Raw genomic sequence first — 13,895 nt, 5'->3', positions numbered from 1 at the left:
CTCCTACTCTCCCTCTCTGTGTTTATCTTGTTTTGTGCACCTGCTCACCCAGACCCTGAGATGCAGTTGGATGAATTAGGACCATAGTTTAGCCTCATATTTCAGTGGTATCCCCCTATCTTGTGCCAGCTAACTGTTTTCTAAAGTGAGATTAACGCAATGGAGGACAGGACAATGGACAGGACAATGGATAAAGTGTTTTCTGTACGGCGCTAAGGTTGCATGTGTATGAACAAAAATAAACTTTAACAAAACTCTATGACTCTGTCATACTGTAGAGGTGGTCCCTTCTATCAGGGTATTTACCGTAATTTCCGGACTATTAAGCGCATCCACTGAATTTTTTTAAATATATTATTTTGAACATAAATAAGCCGCACATGTCTATAAGCCGCAGGTGCCTACCGGTACATTGAAACAAATGAACTTTACACAGGCTTTAACGAAACACGGCTTGTAACAAAAATAAATAGGCTTTAACGAAATACGGCTTGTAACAAAAAGAAATAGGCTTTAACGAAACACGGCTTGTAACAAAAATAAATAGGCTTTAACAAAACACGGCTTGTAACAAAAAATAAATAGGCTTTAACAAAACACGGCTTGTAACAAAAAGAAATAGGCTTTAACGAAACACGGCTTGTAACAAAAATAGGCTTTAACAAAACACGGCTTGTAACAAAAATAGGCTTTAACAAAACACGGCTTGTAACAAAAAATAGGCTTTAACAAAACACGGCTTGTAACAAAAAATAAAAAATTAGCAGTAAGCTTTACCAGTAGTTGTCTTTTTGCACTGAGTCAATTCCTCACGCTGCTGTTTCCAACGTCTTATCATCGACTCATTAAGACCAAGCTCCCGTGCAGCAGCTCTATTTCCTTTTCCAACAGCCAGATCAATCGCCTTCAACTTGAAAGCTGCATCATATGCATTTCTCCGTGTCTTTGCCATGATGAGGGTGACAAAATGACTACCGTAATCAGAATGATGGGAAGTTTGAGAGCGCTCGATTTAATCTAAACAGTAAACAAAAAAGTTGTTTGACCTTAACACGTTCGGCAATTTCATTGGTCTAATGAAAGCTTCATGCCGCCAAAAAACTGAGCACGTCACAGAATGTGTTTTTTTGGAGAAAGCGGGAAAAATCCATATATTAGCCGCGTCATTGTTTAAGCCGCGAGGTTCAAAGCGTGGGAAAAAAGTTGCGGCTTATAGTCCGGTACTATAAAAGGTTTAGATTTCTCCATGACATGTGAAACAATCCACTTTTGGAAAGAATAAAACAAACTTGTTTTGCTATATTTCAATAGCTCTTTGCATCTAATATGTTGATTTCAATGTTGTTTTGAAACAATCCCAGGGTCAGGACTGTCACCTTGATGCACAAGCAGGGTGAAAATCTGGATGGTATTAATCACACCCAGGTTATCTCTCCCATTCTCTAGCTGTCCCATGTCTCCCACTGACTAATTCTCTATTGAGCTGTTTCTCAGCTAGGGCTCATCCTATGTGACTCTGGGTCTGTGGAGTATAGGTTTACCCAGAGGGCCAAGCCAGCGCCTCTCTGTGGGCTGTCACAGAGCAGACACATCCATCCTCCGGTCACTGCAGCCACACAATCAGGCCCTGTACTGGGCCGCAGCGGCAGGCTCCCTGGTGTCAGACTGCTGTCTGCAGGCCCCGTAACCCCGTCCGAGTGGGGCAAGTGAAAGGATCCCTCCCTGCCCCCCTGGCCCTTTAACTCTGTGTCACTGTGGCCTGTTGTGGAACAATAACTTCCTCTTGTATTATTGATGCTGTAGGGAACAGCAGTCAGTCAGCACTGTGGGGTTCAGTTGGCTAAAGGAATATATAATGAGAAACAGGATAGTGCCAGCCTCTCTATCTGTGTGCCTGCAGAACACACAGCACACTGGGGAGACAAAACAGAGGGTGCTGGAGAGACAAGGGACCTGTTTGAATACTTGAAGAGGGCATCCTTCCCATAGAGATAGAGTAGCTATCTCTATGATCCATCCATCCTCCCCTCTTGAAATAATCACTGGTTGGATGGGTGAAGGCAAGGATTCCACCAAATATCTTTCACCAATCCAGTCATGTCAGATCAGGGACTATTTCAAGGTAGGGAAGATTTAAGAATGCATTTTCAAAGTGAACAAGTGTTCATGAAACGTAATCTCAAAATGACGGACGAACAGGTGGAAACAATTGATTTTAAGAGCTCACTGTTTTGGTGGCAGAGTAGAGCGAAGGCCCCGTCCGATCGTAGCTATGCTTACCCACTACAAAATGAAAATTGCCTTGTTACAACAGGGTAGGGAATTGAAGAACACCCCCATTCTCTATTAATGAACAATTTCCTCATGAAATAGTGGAGAGACGACGTGCCCTGTGCCCCACTTTCAAAAGGCTCCAAGCAGAGAAGCAGAATGCTCGTCTAGTGGTCGATACATTATATGTAAATAATCAAAAATGTTCAAGGACTCGAATATTACAGCTACCTCCTGTTGAAGTAGGCCCCGATACATATTTGCACCGCATTACACAGTACAAATATGGATTCATAGTTTTTTTTTTACAAAAACGATTTTTTTTCCATGAACGACTTTTTTTCAATTTAATTTTATGCATTATGGAACCGTGGACTATGTGGACTTAAAATTAGGTTAGATTTATGGTAATGTAGAATGGGTGTGATGAACTTATCCTTTTTCTATTTAGGCAATATGGAACTTTGGACTATATGGACGTAATATCAGGTTTTGATTTAGGGGAAGGCGAGGATGGGTAAGGCTCACCCTTTTTTTTCTTTAGGTATAGGAGGCCATGTGCTCCAAATGAGAACAAAGATCTGCTATGAAATGTAATCACCACTAGGGGACAGTACACTCAAGATAATGAAAATGGTATATTGGTCCTTGGCAAATATTGTAAATCACAATTGTTATCAATGATGGAGTCAATTGTGGTCTCAGTCTCAAGACCATTGGAGACCACAAAGCCTAAATGTGTTTTGCCTAGATCTGGGACTGAAGAAATGTGGTATTGGTCCGACCCTCGCTGGCTGCAACCTGGTCTCAGAGCATTTCATATGATTCTTTATGTAAATGTAAGACACTCCATTTAGTATGATATGTTATGTTTCGTATGGTATGTATTCATTTGTGGATGTTCATCATCCATTTTGTATGATATTGTGTGTAACGAATTACAATTTGTAATGATATGTTATGAATTGCAATTTGTTGTGACTAATGTTAGCTAGGCTAGGAGTTAGGGGTTAGGGTTTAGGTTAAAGTTAGGTTAAAGGGTTGAGGTTGGGATTAGGGGAAGGGGAAGGGTTAGCTAACATGCTAAGTAGTGGCAAAATAGCTTAAAAGTAATACATAGATGACAAGTTGCTAATTAGCTAAAATGCTAATGTTGTCCGTGATGAGATTCGAGCCCGCAACCTTTGGGGTTATATGCCCACTGATTCACCCCAACCAACCACCCTCATTTTTGCCTTCTGTCTTATGTAACAATACCAAACTTAACATATCATACTAATTTGAATGTCCTGGATTTACATTTACTATGTTACGTCTATTCTATGAGACCAGGCTGGACCCTCTTACACCTATGTCATAACAGCTCTATTTTCCAAATCATCTGTATGCTAATTCCTGGTGATTTTATGAATCATTATATTACCTTTATTGTGTCAACAATGTTCTTGGACCACATGAAGAAGTTGGTAGAGACTAAATTAAAATGTACTAAGCTCTGTAATTTTACTAATAGGACCTACAAAGACAATGTGGGTACAGTCTGAGCTTCTCCTTGTGAACTTGACAGGTTACATGATGTTTACCTTTTCAGGAGCTTCATTTGTTTAGCAGGAAAAGAGGTAATTTGGCTTCAGCTATCTTTCACAGATCACAAAAGAATGCTTCCTCATTGGTGGGCTGAACAGGCACAGGTACTGAGAGACCTCTCTGATTGGTGGGCTGTACAGGCACAGGCACTGAGCCAACTGATTTGTGGGTGTGTACACGTACTTGATGTCAGGTACATGATAGACAGGAGCAGCAAAGGCCTGAGATTCAATCTGTCTCTCACTGTTGAAATAAACCTACCATTAAAATTATAGACTGATCATTTCTTTGTCAGTGGGCAAGCGTACAAAATCAGCAGGGGATCAAATACTTTTTTCCCTCACTGTACCTCGTGAAATAAAACACGGAATAAACGCACACCAGAAATAGTGCGTCAAACATGACACGTAACACGAAACACTCTCACACAAAGGCCCTCTCCTATTCTCGCTATACACCAAGTCACTTGGCTCTGTCATATCCTCACATGGTCTCTCCTATCATTGCTACGCAGACGACACACAATTAATCTTCTCCTTTCCCCCTTCTGATAACCAGGTGGTGAATCGCATCTCTGCATGTCTGGCAGACATATCAGTGTGGATGACGGATCACCACCTCAAGCTGAACCTCAGCAAGACGGAGCTGCTCTTCCTCCCGGGGAAGGACTGCCCTTTCCATGATCTCGCCATCACGGTGGACAACTCCATTGTGTCCTCCTCCCAGAGTGCTAAGAGCCTCGGCGTGACCCTGGACAACACCCTGTCGTTCTCCACTAACATCAAGGCGGTGACCCGATCCTGTAGGTTCATGCTATACAACATTCGCAGAGTACGACCCTGCCTTACACAGGAAGCGGCGCAGGTCCTAATCCAGGCACTTGTCATCTCCCGTCTGGATTACTGCAACTCCCTGTTGGCGGGGCTCCCTGCCTGTGCCATTAAACCCCTACAACTCATCCAGAACGCCGCAGCCCGTCTGGTGTTCAACCTTCCCAAGTTCTCTCACGTCACCCCGCTCCTCCGCACACTCCACTGGCTTCCAGTTGAAGCTCGCATCTGCTACAAGATCATGGTGCTTGCCTATGGAGCTGTGAGGGGAACGGCACCTCCGTACCTTCAGGCTCTGATCAGGCCCTACACCCAAACAAGGGCACTGCGTTCATCCACCTCTGGCCTGCTGGCCCCCCTACCTCTGCGGAAGCACAGTTCCCGCTCAGCCCAGTCAAAACTGTTCGCTGCTCTGGCACCCCAATGGTGGAACAAGCTCCCTCACGACGCCAGGACAGCGGAGTCAATCACCACCTTCCGTAGACACCTGAAACCCCACCTCTTTAAGGAATACCTGGGATAGGATATAGTAATCCTTAAACCCCCCCCCCCCAAAAAAAAAATAAGATATAGATGTACTATTGTAAAGTGGTTGTTCCACTGGATATCATAAGGTGAATGCACCAATTTGTAAGTCGCTCTGGATAAGAGCGTCTGCTAAATGACGTAAATGTTAAAAAAATGTAAATGTAAAGACATGAGGGGGAACAGAGGAATAAATACATGTAGTGTGATTGGGGAATGACTTCGGCGGAAATCGTGACATGTACATACTACCTCAATCAGTCTCACTAACCGATGTCTGTATGTAGCCTCGCTACCTTTATACCCTCGCTACTGTATATACCATGTCTTTTTACTGTTGTTTTATTTCTTTACCTACCTATTGTTCACCTAATACCTTTTTTGCACTATTGGTTAGAGCCCGTAAGTAAGCATTTCACTGTAAGTTGTATTCGGCGCACGTGACAAATAAACTTTGATTTTGATTTGATTTGAGTACTGCAGGCAGCACCACAGTAACCTCTCCAGCCTGCTCTCTAAGACAGAGCAGCTCCAAACCCAACAGCAGATCTCAGAAGCCCAGACGGACCATGTGTGGATGGGTCTGCTCTTCCTGGCTGGCGAGTGGCTGTGGAGCACCAGGCATGTACCGGGGGGAAGCTGCCCCACTGCCCCGCCCAACACATCAACTGTGGGACTCTGGCCAAGATGGGAGAGCACTGGGGAACCTGGGACTGTGAGGACAGGCTGAACTTCCTCTGCTCCACGAAGAATGAAGAAAAGACAGCCTTCTAGGCCTCTCTTTTACCATGATGACCAATGTTCCCGCTAAGCTGCACGTGGGTGCACAATAGCCCCGAGACTGCCACGCAGATCCCCCAGGACTGCCGCACAGAAGAAATATCAGCCCATGGAGAGAAGCACGAGATTGAACTTCACTGAACTGTCTAGCGTTTTCCTTGTTAGTTAACACTATCAACGTTTCCCTTTACTGTGGCAATTGTGATCGAATCAACACAATATTAGCCAATTTCAATGCAACATACAGAAACAAAATGAACGATGCACGAGATTTTGTTGTAGGCAGAACGCATCGGAGTAGGATTCCATTGCATTGACAAGCAGGACTCGACCCATTCTCTACACAGACCGGTGCGGCATAACCAATCAGTTGCAGTATACCTATTTTGCAAATAGAGCAGTGCCATATATGGATCTGTGCCATTTACTTTGAGCTGGACTGTGTTTACAGCATGAGCGGTCGTGAGTAGATGCACTTGTTTTGAGATCAAAGCGAGAGCTGCATGTAGCCAAGTGTGCACATTTTGCTCATATCCTTTGCTAGTTAGTGAGTTATTAGCCCAGTTATATATCATTTGTAGTCAGCAATAGGGGAAGGATTGCTTCCTACAACAGCACAAAATGTGTACATTTCCTGATATCTTTGAAAAGTTAGTATTGAATAAACTAAGTAGCTAATATGCAGAGGGTAGCATAATTTGTCTGATTCTCTGTAATAATTGTATGGAATAATAATAATAATAATAATAATAATGCATTTTATTTTGTAAAACATTGAGGATGACTTGTAACATTGTATGTTTCTTGGTAACTTGGTAGTGTAAAACGATTGGATAAATCATCTAAAAGTACTCTCACTTATGCACAAGTATTGTCTTACTTTTTGGATATTTTTTTAATTGAACCTTTATTTAACTAGGCAAGTTAGTTAACAAGCTGAAAGACTTAAAGAGGTTCATCCCTGGCCTTCCTCCACTGGGTTATAGAAGTGGCAGATTCAGCAGGCTGCTAGCACTCCATGACTGTCTGAAAGTCTACCGTCGATCCGCAGGCATTACTTTTATCGAGAATTTTGATACCTTTTGGCAACAGAAAATATTTTTCAGGGATGATGGAATTCACCCAAATCACCTTGGCGCGTGAACACTATCTAATCACTACAAGGCAGCTCTAAGAAATTGACTCTGCTATGGCTAGAAAGGAGGCTACTGCCATTAGCACTTTTACAAATGTGTATTGTAAAGTGAAGCCGCTGCTGTCACAGGTTGTCACGGCTGTTTGAAAGAGCGGACCAAAATGCAGCGTGTTCGTAGTTCCACATATTTATTAAAAGTGAAACTGAATGCAATACACTGAAATACTTGAAAATACACAACAAACCGTGACGCAGAGAGGACAACACACTACTCAAAAGACAATAACCCACAAACCACAATGAGAAAAACCCCTACTTAAATATGATCTCTAATCAGAGGCAATCCCAACATAGAAATAGACAAACTAGAACTTAAGCATAGAAATAGAAAACATAGAAAAACAAAAAAACACCCCCTGTCACACCCTGCCCTACACTACTATAGAAAATTACATCTTACTAGGGTCAGGACGTGACACAGATAATCACTAATATTATTACGTCTCAACGCCCCCAGCAAACAGTGATAGATAAACAAAATGTAGGGCGGATCGGGGTCAATTTTGACAATGTAATTCCCATTGCTATGCAGCCTTTGGCTATAAATAATAGGTTGGCAGGTAATGATCCGGCTTTTATTGACACCCCAGGTGATTTCAAAACCCTAAAAAGGTTAGAAATTCATGCACCTAAACGTTCGCACCCTTTTGCCAAAAATGGACTAGTAGAGGTGATGATGTGACAGCGTGGTATGGCAAGGCTTGTTCCATGAATTAATCACAAAAATTGAGAATTAACTGATAACTACGAAACAAACATTCTGGATAATATAGAGAATCTGGAACGATTTATTGATCAGCGTTTTGAAATGCTCGAGAAAGAAACGGATACATCGAAGCGAACCAGACAAGACCTTTTCTCAAGTTCTGCGAGCGAAACAGGAGGAAAGCTGCCCAGGGGCGGTTCTGGGGGGGGGGGGGGCAGTGCCCCTGTGACAACAATTGTGGAGATGTGGAGTAGGACATTTTTTTAACATAACACATTTTTGCTATCATTCTTTTTTTACATCCGTTATTAGACAGTGGCAACGAGGAACACTAATGATTATGAACATGGTCTTTTGCCTGCTAATGCAGTGAATAAAACGATATGACAACAATAACGTCTAATGTAACTGGCCCCTCTAACAGTACAACTAGCCCCAGCTTGGCCCCCCCAGTTGAAATGGTCTAGAACCGCCACTGAAGCCGCCGTCTAAAATTCCAAACTTAACATTGGAGGGGGACGTTTTTATAATTATGTCTCCAAAAGATAGAGCATTGCTTACAAGCATGAGCGAGCAGTTAAAAAAATGGGATCTATTGCCTGGGCTACTGTGTCACATCTGCCGGAAGGATTGGACCAAAACGCAGCGTGTTGAGTGCTCATCTTCTTTTATTTTAGATTAAAGTGAACACTTAAACAAAAAATAACAAACGACAAAACGACACTTCCGTAAGGTACATGGACTATACGAAAAACAATCACCCACAACCCACAGGAAAAAACAGGCTGCCTAAGTATGGCTTCCAATCAGAGACAACGAAAGACACCTGCCTCTGATTGGAAACCATACTCGGCCACAATTAGAAAATGAACAGAAAATGAACTAGAACAAATACCCATGAATCAAACCAACCCCAAAACACACAAAAACAACACCCCCTACCACGCCCTGACCATACTACAATGACAAATGACCCCTTTTACTGGTCAGGAAGTGACATACTGGGGGAGGTTGAGGCCTTAAAAACAGGACTGGATTACAGTAAAAAGGATAGAAGAAATACAAGCGGAAAATACGATTTAGAAAACTACAGTGGACTCCCTAAAAGACACTACAGAGAGGCTACGGTATGATTTTTTAAAATGTATTTAATTTGAAGATTGTACATTACAAAAACCAAGGTAGTTTTTTTGTTTGTTTAATATGATATGTCCTAATTGTAGAGGTCGGGTATATTATGACTTAAAAGCCGTTATATAGTGCGGCCCTTGTTCGCCGATGTGAATCGGAATGATTAGCTTTTAAGATACAACTTAATAAATATGAATATGTATTATAGGGCTAGGATAAAGGATTATATAATTAAAAACCTGCCTAGGTTCTCTATTGGAATAGGCATATACGATCATAAAATATTTGGTATTACCCTTTTACATTAAAAAAATTCATCTCAATATAAATATGTAAAGGATGATACACACCGGCAAATGGATGGATTGAGTATTGTCAACAGGGTTGTTGTCTCTAGTGTGTGTGGGCTGGTTAACACTGGGATAAAGTGATTCAAGTTGACGGTAGAATACAATAATTGGCTTATGGAAGCACTTCTGTAAGCGCAGCCCAACCTCACATTCAATTCGCGCATACATGTGCATAATGTATTTCACAGCCAGCCCATAATGTTGACCCTGAGGACTTGCGTATTTGCACTCCAAATGGAGACCAAAATGAGAAAGTTTCTCACTATAAGTATTTGGGTATCTGGCTTGATGCCAAGTTGTCTTTTGAAACACATTGAACATTTGACAAATAAGCTGAGAACTACGATTGTTTTTTATATAGCAATAAATCCTGCCTCAGTTTTGAAAATAGAAGGAAGAATGTTCAAACAACGCTTCTCCCTGTAATAGACTATGTTGACATTATTTATATGCAAGCGGCAGCCTCTGTTTTGAAACAATTGTACTCAGTATTCCATTCAGCAATACGTTTTATCACTGGGGATGGTTTTAGGACTCATTATTTTAATCTGTACAAACATGTGGGATGGACCTCTGTCTGTAAGAAGAGAACTGCACTCTATTTTATTTATTTAGTCTTGCAGAAACTCTGTACATTACAATACTTCATCGATTCATTTTAGACGTACAAATTACCAAACCCGTTCTCAGAGATGGTTAACTCTGGAGATCCCTTTGGTCTCCACAGAATTGGGAAAATATGCTTTTAGTTATTTTGCCCATGTGTGGAACAATACACAAAATTCCTTGCAATTAGATATTCTGGTGCCTTTCAGGCATTTTTAATTATTGATTGGAGACTTGTTACAGAATTCGATTGCTTTTCTTAAATATATGTAATGTTGTGTATTATGTATTTAATTATAGTGGGTTTTGTAGGGCTGTTATGTTTTATTTATGTATTGGTATTTATTTGTAAACTTATACAAGGTTCTCTTGTACATATTACCTCAAATAACTGGTGTTCTCCCACATTGACTGTACCGGTACCCCCTGTATATAGTCTGCCTATTGTTATTTTACTGCTGCTCTTTAATTACTTGTTACTTTTATTTCTTATTCTCATCCGTATTTTTTAAAACTGCATTGTTGGTTAGGGGCTCGTAAGTAAGCATTTCCTGACTAATAAAATTAGATTTGTAGAAGAGTTCTCAATGTGACTCCGTTTAAATAAAGGTTAATATCAAAAATAAAATGTGAGTAGCTACTGTACTTGTGCTTTGAAAAAAAAGAACAATTTATTCATATAGTTTGAGCTAGGCCTTAAATATTACTTTTACACACCTTTGTATGTACCGTTTCTACAGTCAACTAGTATTCTGTATGTTCAGAGGGCTATGAGCATTGTGTCTCTGTATAGAATGTGTGTCACAGTTGTCTTATGAATGAGACCAAGGCGCAGCATGTGTATCGTTCCACATATTTATTTATCTGTGAAACTATGCAAGACATACTATAAACAAAGAAACAACTAACCATGATGAAGAGGTGCAACATACACTAACTCAAAATAATCTCCCACAAACACTAGTGGGAAAAACAACAACTTAAATATGATCCCCAATTAGAGACAACGATGACCGGCTGCCTCTAATTGGGAATCATACAAAAAACCCAACCTAGAAAAAAGAACCTAGAACACAACATAGAAAATTTAAACTAGACAAAAAACCCAACATAGAAAAAAGAAACTAGAACCAAACATATAAATAAACTAGACAAAACCCCCCAGTCATGCCCTGACCTACTCTACCATAGAAAAATACAAGCTCTCTATGGTCAGGACGTGACAGTACACCCCCCCCCCCCCCAAGGTGCGGATTCCAGCCACAAAACCTGAAACCAAAAGGGAGGGTTGGGGGGGGGGGGGGGGGGGGTGTCTAGTGTTGGTGGCGGCTTTAGTGCAGGACGAAGAACCTTCTCATCCCGCGATCCGCCTGCATCAGAGGGGGTTCTGGTGCGGGACGAAGAACCCTCTCATCCTGCGAACCCGCCAGCATTGGTGGAGGCTCCGGGCCACCGACCGTCGCTGGAGGCTCCGGACCACGGGCCGGAGCCTCCAGACTGGGAACTGTCGCAGAAGGTTCCGGACTGACGGGCCGCTCTGGCGACTCCTGACTGACGGGCCGCTCTGGCGACTCCTGACTGACGGGCCGCTCTGGCGACTCCTGACTGACGGGCCGCTCTGGCGACTCCTGACTGACGGGCCGCTCTGGCGACTCCTGACTGACGGGCCGCTCTGGCGACTCCTGACTGACGGGCCGCTCTGGCGACTCCTGACTGACGGGCCGCTCTGGCGACTCCTGACTGACGGGCCGCTCTGGCGACTCCTGACTGACGCACTAGAAGCCTTGTGCGTGGAGCTGGTACTGGACGTGCCAGCCCGGAGACACGCACCTCAAGGCTAGTGCGTGTAACGGGAAACAGTGGACCGTAGAGGCGCACTGGCGGTCTCAAGCGCAGGGTTGGCATCACCCCTGCTGGCTCGATGCCCACTTTCCCCTGGCACATGCGGAGTGCTGGTACTGAGCATACTGGCCTGAAAATACCAGGCCTTACCATAGCACCTACCCCAAAGCACGGGACCTGTCCAGTCTGTTTACCTCTAAAAAGGGTACGGGGAGCTGGCCTGGGTCTCCAGTCTCACCCCGTCAAACAGCCCTATTGGGGCTGCCTCTCGGGCTCCCTTACCAGTCGTGTTCCCCAGTCCTCGCCAGAATTCTTCCGCTGCTTGGTCCTGGTTTGGTGGGTAATTCTGTCACGGTTGTCGTAGTGGAGAGAAGACCAAAATGCAGCGGGTATGTGGATACTCATTCTTTTAATGAAAAAACGCAAAGCATCCACAGGAAAAAACAAACAATAAACGATACTCACGACCAAACAGTGTGGCAGGCTAAACCAGTAGTGCTCACAAACAATTACCCGCAAACACACAGACAAACACACCCTACTAATATAGGACTCCCAATCAAAGGCAACACAACACACCTGCCTTAAATTGGGAGTCCACCCCAATTAACTATACATAGAACAACCCAACCTAGACAGAACATAGACACACATACAAAACACAACTCCCTCTGCCACGCCCTGAACAAAACTTATACACTTACTCCCTCTGCTGGTCAGGATGTGACACTAGGGCCTATTTATTGCCTACCTCCCTACTCTTCTACATTAACACACACTGTACATAGATTTTTCTATTTTTCTTTTGTGTTATTGACTACGTTTGTTTATGTGTAACTCTGTGTTGTTGTTTTTGTCGCACTGCTTTGCTTTATCTTGGCCAGGTCGCAGTTGTAAATGAGAACTTGTTCTCAACTGGCCTACCTGGTTAAATAAAGGTGAAATGAAAAAAAAGAAACACAAGCATTTCTCTGCACCTGCGATAACAACTGCAAATATGCGTACACAACCAATAAAATGTTATTTGATTTGATGACGGTGAAAACGTGAAACATTTTGGGCTTCCCAAGAAGTTTGAAAAACATGACATGGGACATGCCAAAATGGGGATTTCCAGAGAAAACAAATAACTTATTTGAATGAAAACACACTGCTATTGGATTGTTTTTTACATTTATTAGTTAAGTTAGAGCATAGATGTATGTGATCGAACTGTTCAATTGAGTGTTTCATAAAAATGTACACGCATAATGTCTGAGGGACATAAAAGGCACTCTATTGGTGGAACGACCCTGGTTTTCCATTAGGATTTTTTTCCATTAGGATATATATATATTATTATTATTATTTCAATTAAAGGTAGGGGTGTAGCAGCAGTAGTAGTGATAATAGTGTTCTGTACCATGGCCCAAGGTCCGATAGCAATTTTGGTTAAATCCTGTATCCTACTGATGAGGGTGAGGAAGACCGGGTTGTCGTATTCAAGCCTTTCCCCGTAAATCAGTGAGCAGATGATGTTAGATGCTGCTAGATGGAACAGGTGCTGAGGGTCCATCGAACTGCCTGCCAGAACACAGCAACGATCACCGCACCAGGCAATACACACAGACAAGATAAGAGCAACGATCATAGAGCTTCCGAAATTGAACACAATGATAGGATATAGTAAAAATGACCACATTCTTTATACCCAATGTTAATACAATATTGTACATATTGTAACGCTAATTGGTTGATATTGATGAACTTTAGTCTGGATACTAAGTATGTGGTGATAATAACATGAATATGTATGGTGATGACTATGTGGTACGTTGTGTGTGTGTGGCTGTACCAGAATTGCGCTCCAGCTCAGAGCAGATGTGGGAGACCTCGAGGATGCGGTCTTCCATGGAGCGTTTGCCCAGACCAAAGTTTCTCAGCGTGGTCAGAGCAAAGCGTCTGCGGTCCCTCCAGCTGGAGCCAAAATCTTCCATGATGATCCCTGATGAACACATGTAACAGGGTTGGTTATGTTTCCACTTGCTACTGCAGAAATATGTATTCAATGTTTATGTATTTATATTGGTTGG

This window comes from Salmo salar, chromosome 11 (genome assembly GCF_965601325.2).
Source record: "Salmo salar chromosome 11, fSalSal1, whole genome shotgun sequence".
Lineage (NCBI taxonomy): Eukaryota > Metazoa > Chordata > Actinopteri > Salmoniformes > Salmonidae > Salmo > Salmo salar.
This window is presented reverse-complemented; position numbering follows the sequence as displayed.